Source organism: Triturus cristatus, chromosome 5_2, assembly GCF_964204655.1.
Source record: "Triturus cristatus chromosome 5_2, aTriCri1.1, whole genome shotgun sequence".
Taxonomy (NCBI): Eukaryota; Metazoa; Chordata; class Amphibia; order Caudata; family Salamandridae; genus Triturus; species Triturus cristatus.
In genome coordinates, this window is record NC_140588.1 from 151,203,360 (window position 1) to 151,217,576 (window position 14,217).

The window sequence follows — 14,217 nt, forward strand, 5'->3', positions numbered from 1 at the left end:
AATCGGACCAGGGTGTGTTCAACATACAAGAAAATTAAATCAGGGTAATGGAAGAGAGCGTGCATTCAAATGTCGCCCTGTTGGGTCCCTGCATTCCTCCATGGAATTCAAGGGTTTCCATGGGGAATGAATACGGGAATTGAACGGGAGGCGGTTGGTGGGCAGGAGCGATAGCTGGAGCTGTGCGGTGGTCCTGTTTGATATCATTATTCTAATAAAAAAGGTTTATCTACAGACCTGTTTCTTTGTAGTGGCAACAAGCTGGCAGCAGGATGGTGAACCCACATGTCAAGTCATCACGTACTCCATTGTGTGAACCGTGCTGCATGGCTCGGCTTCTGTTCCCAAGGATCCAGTGCGGGTTATTTTGGAAACCATTGCTGTGCTGAGGAATCTGGAATCAAGTATAGCTACCGCTCTACACAAGGTACTGTGCTCTTTCTTTAAGTTAAGGCAAAGCTGGCCATCTTTGTTAGTGTTGCTCGCGCTCCTGTTGCGAACAGACGTCACCTGTCTGCTCGCGCTCCTATATTGGTGTCTGCAAGCATCATGGGAGCTCCTTTCCTACAGCACCTAGTCCGCGTACCCATCGTGGCCCACGCCAGTATTCCTGTGAGTGACATGCATACTGAACTTGGTTATTGCGTGTCATTAAACCAGTGATACGCACACTGTCTACAATTGGAACCTGTATATTTGCTACAGTTATGCCTGTACGTACAGTAACAGGCACACCGGATTTAACACAGTAATTGTCAAGTTCATTAAACAAGCAGCTCTTGTTTGCCTGTTACACAGTGACAGGAAAACCCTTTCAAAGGACTGCCCAGTACTCCTTCCAGCATGTTTTACTAAGCTTTAAATATGAACACTTTAGTAAATTGTTCATTGTGTCTTCACATTATTTTATTTTTTTGATGTTATCCAAATTAGTATCATAGTTATTCAGCATTCATTAGTTCCTCCCCTAGGCTTTTCTCCTATTACAACAACTCCTGAATTGGATTTGGGAACAATGGAAGGAAGTGTTTGAAGCTTATTTGGATGCATTGGAGTTAGATTATTTCACCCACAAAAAGAAATTCACAATTCTTCATCACTGTCTTGCTTCTGAAGGTCAGAAGATACTAAATCATATTCCCAAAGAAGCTGTCCTGTCCATTGATGGTGAAGGTGAGGGTGATTGAGTCATTGACGAGTTGCAACAGTCATCAAATCTTTGGATGTGAGGTTCAAAGTAATGAAAAGTTTATAATGGAAAGACACAAGTTTTACAGAAGGGCACACATTACAGGAGAATCAGCTGCTAGCTATGTTGGTGCTCTAAGCATTGTTATCTAAACCAAATCTCACATTAGATAAAGCTGTCAAAATAGCATCTAGAATTGAAAGCACAACTGTGTTCATGGACTAAATGACGATGTCAGATGTGAAGTCTAAGCCTCAGGATATCGTAGCTGTGGACATGGGAAGAATATCTGATGGGACAAACAAAAAACAATCTTTCAGTCAGCCAGCGTATGTCCTGTCAGGGAACGCACATGTGCTAAAAGTATACCCAAGGGGCATTTTGCTAGTGTTTGCATGTCAGGCAGACTGCAACTGAGCAAAATACATGGTGTAGGTTCAAGCAAGGTTGGTGAAGATTAGAGTTCCACGAGTGTTGAAAGTGAAGTGTTGCTGGTTAAGGATGTGAATTTCATAACTGTATATGGGGTTTCTGAGAACACCCTAATAAGGCCTCTTTGAACATTAAACATCAATGGGATTGGAGTAAAGGTCATTGCAGACTCAGGATCCCCATTCACTATGTTGAGTGAGAAAGTGTGCCAAAACAATTTCAAGAGTTGTCATTTAAGAGAGTCTAGAATTTGTCCCATGGGTTATGGAGAGATGTACATAGATGTAGTGGGGAAATTTAAAGTCTAGACAAGCATCTTGAATGGAGTGGTGTGCGTAGCGGAAGGGGATGCTTGTTTACTGGGTTGGCATGATCAGAAGAATCTAGGAATATTATTGGATCCCGACAATCCATTTCAAGTTGTGCCTAGGAATGAATATTTACCGATTCTTCCAGTAAGGCAGAAGAATGCATGGAAAGAAGAGTACCCCAAGGTTTCCCAACAGAAGTTGGGCAAACTGAAAGGTTTTACGTATATAAAAAGAGTGAAGGATGGTGCATGCCCTGCGGTTTATAAAGTTACGAGGGAACCCTTAGCCTTGCGTGTTGAAGAAGGAATTACATAAGTTATTTGAAGAAGGTGTCATCAAACCTATAGAATGTTCAGTCTGTGTGGCCCCTATTGCTTTAGAATGCAAGGCTAACGGTTCTGTTCATATGTGTGTGGGCTTACATGATCTAAATATTCAAATCTGGATTGATCGCCACCTCTTCCTAATATCACAGAAATAGTATCCACTCTGAAAGGGGGCAGCATGTTTAGTTTACTTGACATGACTTCAGCCTATCATCAAATTGATTTGCATCCTAGGTCTAGGCACTTAACTTCTTTCATAACTCCAGAAGGTTTGTTCCGTTTCAAGCAGATGCCATTTGGATAGGCATCAGCCTCAGCTCTTTTTCAGAGGGTTGTGGAAAGTTTAATTAAGGGTCTAGAAAGTGTCATTGGGTTCCAGGATGATGTTTTAGTAGGCAAGGACCAGGATCAATACGATAGCAGAGTGCGGCATGTTTTGTCCATTTTATGAGAGAGGGTGGTGACACTGAGTGCAGATAAATACAATTTAACTCTCTCAGCATTAACTATTTAGGTTACAAATTGTCTGCTAAGGGAGTAGAGCCCAAGTCCAAATTGGTGGATGCTATTGGTTATTTTACCCTCCTGAGAACAATGATCAATTAAGATCCTTTATGGGTCTAATTGAATTCTACAACAGATTCATTCCTAAATATGCAGAAAAAACATTTAATATGCGGAATTTACTTGAAAAGAATGTTCGCTTCATGTGGTGAGAGAGATGCAACCAAGAATTTGAAGGTATCAAAAAGGAGGTTATGCATACAATACCTTTGAAACCGTTTGATACTCAGGACTAAAGCATCATTATGACAGATTCCAGTCAGATGGGCCTTGGTGCTGGGGAACAACCTTTACAACGCAATTTTTACAACGCACTACCATTACAACGAAACTGTTACAATGCAAATGCATTGACAACGCATGCCATTACAACGCAAGTCTTTACATCGACTTGCACTAGATGGCGTGCTAACATTAAAAATAGTGTAGTTTACTATCCAAACACCTTCCCTACTGTTACGTGGACTGGAGTTAGAATAGTAAATTACACTTTTTTAATGTTAGCACGCCATCTAGTGCAAGTCGATGTAAAGACTTGCGTTGTAAAGACTTGCGTTGTCACTGCATTTGCGTTGTAAAAATTTCGTTGTAACAGCATGCGTTGTAAAAGCATGCGTTGTAACATCATACATCCTAGGAGTCATCTTATTCTGTAATCGTGACAGAGGCATTAGTATGTTAGTGGGGTGTTGCACATTTTAAAATGTACTTGTGGGGCATACGTTTCGAAGTGTGAGTTGATCACAAACCTCTTGTTCAGCGGTTTACCACCAAAGGTATGGAACATGCTACACCAAGAATTGTCAAATGGCTATACAGACTTCAGCAATGTTATTATCATGTGAAGTAGGTACCCAGAGCTAAAAATGTGCAAGCAGATTGTATGTCTCGGTTTCCTCTTTGTGATCAGTGGGGGTATAATGAAACCATGGATGGAGTTGGTATGGAGGCAGATTTAGTATGTGTGCTTGAACAACATTGTCATGAGGCCATATCTGAAAATGAATGGGTTGCTGCGTGTGAATTGGATGAGCAATTAAAGTAAGCTAAAGATGGCATTCTTCAAGGTTGGTCACAATGGAAACCCGATGGGGTGAAAAGTGATGTGCATAAGCACGTCTTTGAAGAATTGTCCCTAGATAATGGTCTTGTGTTCCAGTCAAGTGTGCTGGTGGTGCCTGAGTGAATGAGATGTGAGATTATGGCATTAGCCCATGAGGGACACATAGGTAGGCAAGTTATGAAAAGAAGGATACAGGAGATTAACCACCAGAAGAAGATGGAAGTTTTCAAATTCACTGAAACCAACCAATTTGGCTGATGACTTTGAAGTGGCCTAAAGCTGAACAAAAGACCTACACAAGACTGTGCAGTGGTGGTGAGTGATGACTGACAGCGGTACGTTGATTTTTAACTTGACTCAAATTCGAAGCTAAATGGTGGTTGAGTGGGGGGCCTGTTGTTTAAGTTAACTGCCGGAAACAAACATTGAGTCAAGCCACCTCTGATACTTCTCATTGCACTCCTTAGTTTAACTTTTCTTGATGATTCTTCAATATCATTTTTGTTTTTCAATCTACAGGCCCTTTACCCTGCTCCATACTGGAAAAACAGTATAACATTATCACACTTACCTTTCCGAACCGCATCCACAAGGCACCCAAGAATGACGGACAGTCCAAGAGGAATGCAGATGCAACTTCCAATTTAGCATAATTTTTTCTCTTTAATCATTAGAACTTTGTGTGTTGTTTCTGTTTGTTGACTTGACTCCTACAGATATTTTAATTTTATTTCTAAGTATCTTTCACGGCTCAGTACAACAAAACATAATGTAACTTTGCATCTCTCTGGGGCAGACAAACAATTTGATTTGGTTTACCTGTACTAGTACTCATCATCGTGCATTAATTTCCAATTCCTCCCATGACAGAATTTTGTTTGTTGGCTGCCAAGATGAATGTTGTCCTTGTGTAGTGTTTGTCTTTGTCAAATCTTTACCTCAAATCCTCCTTCCCATCCATTCATCAAACTCCTAACCCTCTTACTCCGGGCTGTGTGATTTATTGAGGTGTGACTAAATTAAATTTACACAATTAATTGATCACACACTTTGGGGCATATTATCAAGACAGGCGATAAAATTATTGCCGCTTTAGCAGCAGAAAACTGCAGCTAAAACGGCGATAATGGGCTTGATAATATGCTCTATGGAATTCCAATTGAAGCCCATGTTAGATGTGAAGGACATCTAACCTGAGCTTCAATTGGAATTCCATAGAGCATATTATCAAGCCCATTATCGCCGTTTTAGCTGCAGTTTTCTGCTGCTAAAGCGGCGATAATTTTATCACCTGTCTTGATAATATGCCCCTTGGTGGGGCGGATGTGGTGAAAGCAACGCCAACTGCTCTAAGTATAGCCCATACTGGCATTATTATTTATATTAGGTTGCCCACCCATGCACAGTGTTCTATTTTCATATTTATTTCAGAGGAACATAATTCATAATTGCCAGCATCATCATCCTTCCAGCACTAAAGGTTACGCTTGTCCACTTCATAGCTCAAATCGACTTCATTTTGTAATTTTACTAGCTCACTATTCTGATTATTTATTTACTTTAGGATTGCTTACCATGCTTTCTTGTTTGGCAGTCTTCTTGTGTACTACTAGTCGTACTCTAGTCTCCCTCTGGTGACTCTCTCATTTGTTTTGCAAAGCTTGCATATAAAATGGCATTAACTCCGTTTTTATTTCAATTTAATTAGTTCCCTGCAATGAATATTCTTCATCCCACAGATTGAGTTCGGCTAGGAGGGAGTGGAACCTCGCTTCTGGATCTGGTTCTTTCACTAGAATTCGACTAGTCCGTTAGCATGCTGCTACTGTCTACTACTACCACCATGGCACCTTGGGAAACCATGCAGCCATCGCTTCACCTAATCACAGGTAAGAGAAGAACTGTCAGGGATTCATTGTTGAGCTGCAATAATCTATATGCAATGGAAATTCACCCACCCCCAACCCCTCTGATTCCTTAGGGCTTAATATATTTGCAGACTGCAGAGACTAGGAGGAGAGAGTAGTAGGACAAGTGAGGGTACTGCATAACTATCTGTTGGTGTGTTACACTATTGGCAGATTTTAAATACTGGCTGTGGGCCTGCTTCGAAGGAAACAGTGCAAAGTAAAAGAGTAACCCACCCCAAAAACAGATTTAAATCATATGTACAACTATAAAAATTGTGTTTCCCTAACGGGCGGGCGGCTGTCTCACCACAGCACAGTACTACCGGAGGCACTGGAGCCCGGGGCATTGGAGGCTGCAGCTGTCAACTCCTCGGCCACCAGACGCTGATATTCAGCTCTGATGGCCTCCAGCTTCCTTTTCCGGGTCCTGGCTGCTATCTTATGCCTGCTGGGTTGTGAGGATGATGGATTGGCAGATAATAAGAAGACCCAACTTTGGGGTTTCCAACGTGACCATGGCCACTCTCTTGTTTTACTGATTGAGCATGAGAAAGTTAAAGAAAGCCTTCTCATCTCAACACACATGTGTAGAATACCTTACTTGGGGATGCAATCTGCACTGCAGAGTAGTAGTACTAGTACTAGTAGGTGTAAGTGACCATGACCAATGGGTTCTCCAAGTCTTACAGTACCACCATTAGGCAGTCCACAAAATATATAAGGCGAGAGAGAGATCTGACTAAAAAACCAGAAGAAACAAAGCTACAGACAGACTAGTCCAGACAGAGACTGTTTGAGGTAAAATACAGACATTAGAAATAAAATAACTTAGTAAATAGGATAATGCTGGGATATCAAGATTTTTGAAATGGATAGAATTAAGAGGATTTGGTAAAAAATACAATTAGTGAACAGGTAGAAAATAGTACTTAATAAGGAGTGGTTCATGTTTGTGAAATATATCTTAATAGTAACAACAGGAGTACTTACTGGGGCCAGTAGAGCCATCGGCCGAGGAGTGTTCTTCCTGGGAGGCACCTCAAACTCCCACACCCGCCTTGGATGACCTCTTGCGCCTAGATGCTGATGTAAGACATATTGAAAGAGATAAAACATAATTGGGGGTAAATAAATAATCTCTCCAAAAGTATTTATGGACAGGAAATGGCAATTGCAAAAACATTGAACTTTCCTAAATAAGATCGAGTGTTAGTAGATTAGTATCGCGGACCGTCCTATGAATTTATTCCACATTTCCTAAACCTACCTAGCCCGCCTATTCCAAAGACTGTGGAATAAATTGCAACAAATATTTGCTTCCAATCTAATTTGCAATCATTCTCACCCCCCTTTAATTGGCCAATTCACTAAGTCTGCATTTTGTCTTTAAATGCATAGATGGGCGCATGCATACGCCAAATTGATTGGTTGCTTGTCACTGTACAAGCTACAAAAAAGGTCCTAAGCACTTAAGTGAGAGAACGCACGCCACTAAATTACTAATGCTAACTACCACTATCTTAGTGACAACAAACGAAAGGAGTCTCTTTCTAGTCTGCATTACTTATCTTAAGTTCTTACATAATCAGCCCAAGTGAGCGCAAAGTTGTAAACAAGTATGATTAGGTAGAGCCGAGCACCTGTCTAGAATAATGATCACATAATATAAGATTTGTAAACGTAAATTACCTGCATGTGAGCAGCATGCTTGCAATTTGGGAACAAATATTACCAATCACAGAGAAAACAAGTAATAATAATGTTAATAAATAGCTACTCACCAAGCCTCACAGCCTCAACCCCTAGCAGGTCCAGCAAGTCCTGCTCTCGGTTCAGGATGTCGGACTCCCAGTGAGTCAGGTAATTGTGGGTGCGCTGGACCCCAGAGCAGTAATACACTGTCCACTCCTGGAGCCTGTACCCGGACCCAGGCCTACTGTCTGCTGCCAGGTAGGAGGGGAGATGGAGCTGCACAAAAAGCAAGCACTGCCACCTCCATGTCCGAAACAAGGCCCGGGGCTGCACCCCTTCCGGGCACCAACTTCCACAAGAAAGGTGGCTCTTTTTTGCCACGTTTTTCGTGGCATGCTTCTCTGCCATGAGTCTGGGAAGGGTGGATAATAAAAGGTCGAAAGTGTAAAAGGGAGAAGAAGGAATGAAGTAAAAAAATAGGATGGGAGTAGAGAGAAAAACAGGACAAAACTCGCCAAAAACACACAAAAAGTGTAGTAAAAAATGCAAAATATACACTTAGGAATACAGAGGGAAAGATAATAAATAGGAAAGGATCAGAAAAAAAGTTTTGCAAAACAAGGATTGGAAAGAGTAGGAAGGATTAAAAAGGTAGGACCTAAGACCATAATAGAGAGGAAAACAAGATGGCCGCGCACATGAGGGACCGTGTGGTGCAATTCGCGCAATATTTTCCCCAGAATATGCAATCCACTTTACTGTATGGTGAAAACATCATGTGGACATGTGGGACAAGCAACTCCGCCTGCTCGTGGAACTCCATGTATCCCGACAGAGTTTCTTTACCGCTTCTCAGAGTTCAGCATAGTGTGGCTATGCAAACTCCGCCCAGTCATAGTTAGAAACCAAATAGTTTCTCCCAGGTTTCTCACCATACATTTAAGCTCACCATGATGACGATACCAATACTCGTCGGTACCATGTTGACATGCAATGAAATTAATTAAGTTGTATTCCAGGTTTTTATCTTTTCTATGAAGTTTGACATCAAATTCCCTTGCTGAGAGAATCTGCAGATTCACTCTTCTGTTGTGAGAATTTGATTTACTGCAGAAGATAGCACAGACAAGTCGCTCTTGAACAGTAGATTAAATATGTAGGGAATACAGTGATGAAATCTAGGATTCTCTGAATAAATTATAATTGATCTTTAATCAGTTGCTGGTTTCTGTACAGGCTGGTCATCATCCCTACCACTTACTCCAGTAGGAAACAGATGCGGAAAACAGTGAGCTTCTAATCTTTTCTCCCACACACTTAAGGGAGCTCCTTTCACTTCATTCACTTCAAAGAGATCAATAGCATCACCAATAATCCCTTTAGAATGCAAAGGTTGGATCCTGTGGTGTTCATAATTACTTCTGATCTGGATTGATCCATCTTTTCAATATCACCTCATGAAGGTAATGTGTCATCCTTCATATGTGCAATATCTTTTAGAACATCAACATTTTTTAAAGTAAATGTTATTTTGTACCAGATATAATGTTTCTTTTTTTTTGCTTTAGCAACATCTACTGACTCTTGTCATTCTTTTTATTCTTGGTGGACAAACCATTTACTAGAATATTAAATGCTTCTTCAAAATCTCTCTGCACCTCTTTAGTTGCAAGATTCTGCTTGAACTCTAATGGCAAGTAACCAATTCTACCTTTAAGACCTTTCAGGAGTTCAGTTGGAGATACCTTTCCTGTCTTTGGCTCCATACAGGGGATGAATGTATACATTGTTTCAAAATTGCTTCATAAGCATTTACATCTTGAGGTTTTTGTGGTATTGAAACTAATTTTAACATGCTATGAACTGCTCTAGATGGCATTTTTGTATCCTCTAACTTATCATAACAATACAACACATATAATTTGAAGTGTGCTCAGATCAAACAGTTCTTCTACAAATAAATATGCATCAAATTGTTGCCATGTATCATTGGTCTGTTTTTCACTTTTTAAATACATTTCAACATTCTGAGTTGGACACTTGTAGTGCGTTTCGACAACAAATGCTAACACAGTTTGGTTTCTCAGATAAAATGCTGTTAAACTTTGCAATGTATTTTACAAAACGTTCAATACTAATGCCTGTATCCTATTTTTTTACACTTCCAGTAGTCACGTTTTCATTTTCCCTAGGCTCCTGCTCAGGAATAGGCCTGGGCATAAAATTCCACACTGCTCGCGGAGTTTTTACCACTTCGCACAGGCCGGGTAGTTCTGAAAAAATCTGCTCCATGGAATGGAGTTTTTTCCTCGCTCGCCAACATTAAGTTCAGACCATCTCCCAGCAAGATTATTCAATGCGAGCAGATGCGGATGGCCACTACCGCTTGTGTTGAGAAAAAGTCTGTCAGCATTGAGGAAGCTGCCACTTGAATAGAACACCTACTCGAGCAGCAGAAAGAAGCAATGCCGTCTTGCACTGCGCATACTGCCATTCACGCTGATTTTCCAGCACAGGACACACACTTGGCACTAAAAAACAGCATGATGCCACAACCTAACGCACTCTGCTGCTTGCTGAACTCCGCGTAGCACCACAGAGTTTTTTGGTCACTTCATAGAGTTCCACGCAGGTCTAGTGTTATGTAAGGGGAAGCATGTATTGCTCATTGGCTGTGTGAGTGAATTTTGGGGTGCTAAACTATGTAGACAACTTCCTCCAATGCTGTTGCATTTCTAACAGCTATTTATGTGTGTATTTTTGTGTGAGTGGGTGTGTTTGTGTGTATGTGTGAGTGAATGTTTAAGTGTCTCTGTCAGTGCTTGATTAGGTGAATTAGTGGCTCTAGCCTTTTATACCTAGTTATGTGAGTTCCAGTATAGGTAGGAGATTTCATCTATAACTGAACATATGAGTCTAGAAGTATGCATATAATTCAATCAAATCTGGGAACCATCTCTGATCTTTTAAGCTGATAGGTTCCTGCCCTACAGCCTACCTAAGGCCTATCTCAGGACTAATTTATATGAAGTAGAAGATTACTTGAAGGCTTAGCAACATGTTTTGAATGTGGAGTCAGTCTACTACGACAACTGCATGTACACACCCTACTGTAGCTGTACTGTAACATGTTTATAGCCCAACTTGCTTAAATGGGTGATTTGTTAGTGCCAGTTTCCCAGTAGATACCAAACTGAGGGGCCGATTCCGATCCGGGTCGAAAGGGCACCGAACGCGATCCGGCTGGAAAAACTACGAGCCGTACGCGTGTTTCCCGCCTGACTCGTACAGCTGTACGAGTGAGCAAGTACAATGCGAGCTACATGAAATTCACCGACCAAGTCGTTCCCGGGTCCGAACTGCTCCATACATCTCGGTCGGAAGCTAACCGTGGCGTGCACCGGATGCGATTTACGACTGAGCCAGTATGAGGCACGCGTCGGACAGCCTGTGCGAGCCGGAGTTTCCGGGCTCGCAAAACGTCCGGGTGGTTGCCTTTGGGGGTCCGCGTCGGACCCCCTGTCACCCGCAGCCCTATGACTCAGAAACAGGGGGAGACCCAAGGGTCCCCCCAACACAGGCATGTATGGTGCGGATGGCACCGACGCGTACCCACTATAGGGGGCGCCCTTGTGTGAGACGTAACCATTCAGTAAATGGGAGCCCATGTACGCGTCGTACGACCTGCTCCCATTGGCTTCTATGGGAGTCCGACCGAACTCGCTCAGTTGGACTACAGGACTCCGGCTCGGTCGGAAAACACTCCGGATCCGGATCGGAATCGGCACTTGAGTGTCTCAGTGTCTATGGGGGTGTGCTATTGGCTATGTAAGTAAGTATGTTAGTATATGCCTGCCTCTCTTAGTTACTCTATGGCTGTGTATATGTGTATGTATGGGGTTGCAAGGATGCCTTGCTAGCTGTGAAAGTTAGTACTTGGGTATTTAACTCTGTGTGTAACTGCCTCCCATGCCACTGGATAGATAACATCTATATGTGTGTGTTTAAGATAATGTTTAGTTGCCTCTGTCAGTGTTTCACTAGGTGCATTAGTGGTAGGCCTGGGCTAAAATTCCGTTCTGCTCACGGAAATTGCAATAATTTGACATTTTCACGTTCCGCGGAGAGCGCGAAAATGTCAAAATTTCCGCAATCCGCATCTTACCGAAATGTTTTTTCTTGCTCGCGCTGTAAAAAAATACATTCTCGTGTGCTTGCGATCGCCTTACCCTAATCCCCGCGTTCCCCAACAAGTTTTCCCGATCCGGTCGCGTTCCCCACGAGATGTTGGATTGTTGGTAGCCATTTGCGCTGTCTCGCGACAGTTCGCGCCCGCATTAACGTCATTAGTCACGCAATCACGTCATTCGTCGCGCGATCACATCTTGCTTCTCGCGATCATGCACGCGAGAGTATGAGATGATTGAGATCTCGCGCCCGTGAGCAACCTCATGGGTAAGTTGGCGAGCCGCGATCACGCAGAAAATACCACGAACAGGCGGGAAAAAAACTTCCGCGCCTTCGCGATATTTCCGCTTGTTTGCGGTGATTTTTAACATATTCGCGATAGTTTGCGAAAGTGAATTTCGCAAATTCCGCCCACCCCTAATTAGTGGCCCTATCCTTTTATATGTCGGTATGTGAGGCCCTATATAGGTAGGAGAGTGCATCTATAACTGGACATATGAGTCTGGAAGTGTGTATATAACTCTAGTAAATATGGAAATTATCTCTTTTCTTTTGAACTCAAAGGTCCCTGCCCTATAGCCTACCAATGATCTATCTCAGGTCTAACCTATATGTATTAGAAGAGGACTTGAAGGCTTAGCCACATGTTTTGAAAGTAAAGTCAGCCTCCAAGGACAACTGCATATACATACTCTACTGTAGCAGGCCTGAAACATGTTTAAAGTCCTACTTGTCTAGAGGGATGGCTTGTTAGTGACAGCTTCCCAGTACATACCTAAATGAATACACAAAATGCGTTTCATCTAAACTTTTTTCATGACAAAATTCAGTGAAATACAAAAAACCATAGCTCTCATTGAGATACATGGAAATCACAAAGAAGGCTCAATCAGTGCAACATCTGGGACAACGTGAATCATATCGGAAATGAACAAAGGAGAGTTGTCCATTCGTTTCTTCTCTTGAAAAAGAACTCACAGATAACTCTCCTTTGTTTATTTCTGATATCATTCATGTTGTCCCAGATGTTGCACTAATTGAGTCTTCTTTGTGATGCCCATGTGTCTCAATGAGAGCTATTGTTTTTTGTAATTCACTGAATTTTATCATGAAAAATGTTTAGACGAAACGCGTTTTGTGTGCTCCTCCATTTCGAGGATTTGTGTTATAAAATTTGGGGTTTTACATAACGGTTGACCCTGTAAGTGAGCACTCTGTAGTAAGAATAGGGCTGTTAGAGTGCAGGCAATTTTGCACCAAAACCGTTTTTTGTTATTTTTTGTACTAGTGACTGAGTGCCTATAAGGGTGTGTTATTGGATAAGTAAGTAAGTATGTTGGTACATGCCTGCCTCTCTTAGTTACTCTGTGGGACTCTCAGACTGGATGTAAGTAACTCTGTGGAATGCTTCCTGGCTGTTTTACCGAGTATTGGGTTATTTAACTGTATGTGCATCGGCCTCCATTACTGCTAGATCATTGGCTCTATACTTTTATATGCAGACATATAACTTCCAGAATAGATAGAAGACTGTACCTATACCTAGAAATATGGGTCTTCTAGAGAGCATATAACTAAATAAAACTTAGGAAGCATCTATCTTTTAAGCTCACAACGCCCTGTCTTATAGCCTACCTATAGCCTATGTCGGAAGTGACATATGTGTGGTAGAAGAGGACTTGAAGGCTTAACATGTTTTGATTCTGAATTTGGCTTACCAGGAGAACTGCATATACACACTCTACTGCAGCAGGCCTGAAATATGTTTAAAGGCCTACTTGTCTGGATGGATGAGTTGTTGGTGCCAGTTCCTCAGTACATACCTAACTGAGTGTTGCAGTGCTCATCAGACTGTGTTACTGGATATGTAAGTAACCATGAAGGTACATGCCTATTTCTCTTAGTTACTGTATGAATCTGTAAATCTGTATTTAAGAGGCTCCATAGATCCCTTTGTTATACCCCAGTAATAACTATTTCTGATGGATACATCTGCCAGTGGATTCCTCACCTTGTGAATATCCCCTGCGCCAGCATTCCACGGAATTTTTTGTTCCCCAGCACTCCACGTCGACGTGGGCGACGTCACAATACATCGGCTCCGCTCGCGACTCCGTATGACGTCACCGGAGCCATAAGAGGCCCACGTCGGCGTGATGACGTCAGTTCCCTTTTTTCCGCGCCCTCGACGCGCAACGGTTTTTTCCAGTACTCCTGCTACTTTGTAGTGTTAAGGTGTTTCTGTTACAAAATTCTGCGATGTCTTCGACGAGGAAGTCGGGCTTTAAGCCCTGTAGGGAATGTGGCGGACATATGTCCATGACGGATCCACATGAGGACTGTTTGTGGTGTCTTTCTTCGGACCACAATGTCGAGGACTGCGAATGTTGTAGGAGGATGAATCCTAAAGCTTTAAAGGAAAGAAAGGCCAAATTGTTTATGGCGAAGATCGGTAAGGAGAAGAGAGGGAGAAAGAAAGAGAAGTCGAGGCCGGGGTCATCGACTTCGAGGTCGTCGAAGTCAAAAAGACATCATAAGAAGA